Source organism: Eutrigla gurnardus, assembly GCF_963514095.1.
Source record: "Eutrigla gurnardus genome assembly, chromosome: 10".
Classification (NCBI taxonomy): domain Eukaryota; kingdom Metazoa; phylum Chordata; class Actinopteri; order Perciformes; family Triglidae; genus Eutrigla; species Eutrigla gurnardus.
The window spans coordinates 4302757-4306751 of NC_139924.1; the positions used below are offsets into that span (position 1 = coordinate 4302757).

Consider the following 3995-nt stretch of genomic DNA (forward strand, 5'->3'; position numbering starts at 1 on the left):
ACTACTGAAAACCTCTCACGCACACTACTGAAAACCTCTCACGCACACTACTGAAAATCAGACCTCTCACGCACACTACTGAGAGTCGCCTACCTTACACACCTTTTGATTGAAACAGAAGTCCACTGACCTTTACAGCAGGAAGTACATCTGCCTCCCAGTGAAACCAGGAAGTAATGATCCAAAACAAGTGTTCGCTATCAGACAGTTCTTGGCCTCAACAAAGATGCTTTTTCGAACATTTCTTCTCCTTTTTCAAATTCAGAATTTAATGTTTATTGTAAAGTGTAATGAGGAAGACATTGAGAACCTTTTGAGAAGAACTCTACACTGTATTGATTGTATTAGAAGAGAAAGAGTGGGAGATTATTTTGAACAGGGGAGACTTTATCGTGAGCTTGATCATCACACAAGGACATTATCAGAACTTCTCATGGAATCCCGAACTGGTAATGACCCAATCCATGGACAATATTTTGTTTTGATGGAGACATTATATGGATATTTGCACACGATTCTTACAGAATATGAGGCAACCCAGAGATACAGTGTTACTGCTAACAGTGGAATGATGCCACCTACTATTGTGACTAATTTGCCTGGTCGTCCCCGTTATAGCATTACAAATGAGCAAATTTCACACTGCTTATCAATGGGAATGAACTGGAGAACAATTGCAAATTGCTTTGGGATCAGCCGCCGCACCCTGTACAGACACAGGCAACACCTTGGAGTCCAGAATTTACAATTTAATGTTTTAACAAATCAAGAGTTGAACCAAATTGTGACTGATGTACTACAAAGGACACCAAATGCTGGAGAGGCCTATATAACCGGAAGTCTCAGATCAAGGGGATTAAGGATCCAAAGGTGGCGTATAAGACAGACTCTACATGAGGTTGACCCTGTAGGGAGGTCCATTCGCAGGAGGCATGCTATCCGCAGACGGATTTATGATGTTCAGACTTCTAATGAGTTGTGGTAAGAACATTAAAACTTTATTCGGTTAATTATAAATAGTGTTTAAGTACGATTTATGTCTTTTCTACTTCAATTACTTTGTACTTCATGAAAATGTATTTATTAATGAGTAATAAACTCTGTAATATAAGATTAACCCTTTAATCACATGTACATTCGCACAGACGTCTCATTTGGATCTTCTAGAAAGAAAAAAAAAGGTAATTGTTTTTAGAATCCTATTAAATGTTCTACAAACATACTAATGCATTTCTTTTTATCTTATTTTACAGGCACTTCGACAGCAACCACAAGCTAGTACGATGGAGAATGGTTTTCCATGGCTGTGTCGATGGATTTAGTCGATCTATTATTTATCTTACCTGTCTGGATAATAACAGAGCATCAAGCGTGTTGTCATTGTTTGTGAGAGGAGTGGATCATTTTGGATTACCATCAAGAGTAAGATGTGATCATGGTATGGAGAATATAATGGTTGCTCGTTTCATGCTTGAAAGAAGGGGACTTAATAGACAAAGTGTCATTGCAGGATCGTCTGTTCATAACCAACGCATTGAAAGGCTATGGGCTGAACTTAATAGAGTAGTTAGTAGACATTTTACCAGTCTTTTCAATTACATGGAGTCTGTCCACATACTAGATTCTCTAGATGAGTATCATTTGTTTTGTCTACATTATATTTTTATGCCTAGAATTAGAACAGCAACAACAGAGTTCATCAATCAGTGGAACCACCATGGACTCTCCACACAGGGGGGTCGAACTCCACTACAGCTTTGGCATGCAGGTATAATTAACTATATGGGACAGGGAAATACAGCTGTGGATCCAATTTTTGATACCAATGACTATTATGGGATAGATGAAGAAGGACATCTACCTGAAGTCCAAACTAATAATAATGTTATAATCCCTGCTATTGCCACTGTTAATGATACGATGGCTCAAGCAATACAGCAACAGTTTGATCCACTACACAATGATGGAAACTTTGGGATCAACTTGTTTTCTTCTCTTTTGTATTTTGTCCAGCAACACCGTACATGACTGCAGATCTACAAAGTTTTTAATAGTGGAACAGAATATACAGTAAGCAGCAGCATCAGAGACCTACGCAACTGCACACAAACACTGAATAGTGTAGTAAAGTAGGGCCCCTTTAAATTGTGTAGGTAACATGTCTCTTGTGTTATAACGCCTTCAACAGTTCCCACAAAAAATGTGTGATGTGTTAAATTTCAAATTAAATGTAATTAAATTTGCCCTCTGTTGTCATCTTTGTGGAAAATTAAAATTAAATTTTGGTTGTTTGCCATAAAATTTTTGCACATTACAAGAAAGACTTACCAGTGATTACACTACTTTTTGGCTACGAAAGAAGTCAACAAACGAACATTTTTGTTGTATAACATAACAGTATTTTGACTACAACGATTTAAGCTCTGCCGAACCTGTGTGTATTGTCAATGGCAAAGTCCATTTTTGCCTTGAACACAGAGTATGAGCTGTGCAACGGCAGCTTGAGACAGTTTATACATGTGTTTGCAATAGGGAAGTTTGACACAGCAGAGTCCCCATACTCCTCGTCATGTAGGAAACCAATAGATGGTGTAGGGTTGAAGCCAATCGGGGGAATCACTGTCGCTCCCGTGGCAAAGGCGAGGATTTTCTCAAGTCTGGAAGGACCTGCTTCATCTTATGAAAAAAAAGATAAATAAACAGTACATGTCAGTGATTGTTAATGTACACAACATTCTTATACATTTCAACTTGTGATGTACTTTTTACAGACCATGCTCTTACCTTCCACATCAATTAGGTAGTCTCTCCAGAAAGGAACCACCACCTCCTCTGCTCTCCTCTTGTTGCTGCCTGGTGCAGAGAGATGGATGATGAACAAATCATCCATTATCTCAGCAGTCATTCCTGATTGCTGGTGGCAGAATAGAGGGCGGAAGCTGTCTGGGTTCTTCTGCAGCTTCTCCAAAACCCCAAGGGTTTTAAGCCCCTCTCTGAACCTTTTTCATTGAAGACAGAAATTTGTAGTTCAGTGATGAGCCCTCTCACTTCATAAAATAAAGGCTCTGAAAACAAACTAAATATCATGCAAAGTTTATGGGTCCCCACTGATCACTGACACCGTGAGGATTCTGCACATTTTAAAAGTATAAAAATGTCTGCATGCTTCACTTTAGGCCAGTCAAGCATGACAAATGCTAAGTAGTTCTAGAAACGATCTCATCTGACTGACCTTCATGTCATAGCTGGACAGTCATTTGTCCCTGCTGAAAGAGAGTAGAGAGAGAAATGGAAATACCTTTGGAATGGGGCTTCAACCCGGTGCACAACTTGAAACATGAGGATAAGATGAACAAACTGTTCCTTGTCCTCAATCTTTTTCAGTGGACGAAGACACCCCGCATTAGCCAAAAAATCCTGCATCTCTTGAGTTGCAGCAATGAGGTCCTCATATGTAGAACACTGGGACACCTGAAATGAAATGGTTGTATAGAAAAGCTATTGAAAACAGATAAAACTTCCTGGATAATCCATGGTTAGCATGACAAGTTTTTACTATGCTTTAGTTTAGCACACGGGCAATTTTTTATTTCAAAGACTGAATTTGTTAATATGTAAAGTTTTGAAAAGCGGAGTTATGATAAAGTTGACCCTTTTGACTTGATTGTAGATGTCTGTGTCCGCAATCTCTTCCAGCACTGGCTTGGCTTTATGGCTGCCTGCAGCCAAGTAGTCAAATAGTGTTGTGGAGAGGAATGAAGGCGGAGGCCCTCCATGGACAAGACTGACAGCAATCGCTCTTCCAGCAAGGAAGTAGTGGTCCTCTCTGAGTGCTGTAAAGTCAGTATGTGGTTGAAAAGATCTCAATAGTTTAGATGGCAACAGTGACTTTTGTAATTGACCATAGTAAGTAGAGTTTTTAATTTAATTTAATTTTATGGACTACAGTGCTCAAAAATTACCTGGAATATCAAGTGCCAGATTCTGACTGTAAT

General features: G+C 39.1%; 1 long non-coding RNA gene across 1 annotated transcript; it reads right to left on the minus strand.

The window, feature by feature from the left end:
* Window positions 1-2139: 2139 nt before the first annotated feature.
* Window positions 2140-3345, minus strand: LOC311019864. The gene is made up of 3 exons (XR_014597841.1): window positions 3299-3345; window positions 2785-2999; window positions 2140-2676 (listed from the first exon to the last, which is right to left on the minus strand). It is a non-coding gene; the product is annotated as an uncharacterized lncRNA (long non-coding RNA).
* Between the last annotated feature and the right edge of the window lie 650 nt (window positions 3346-3995).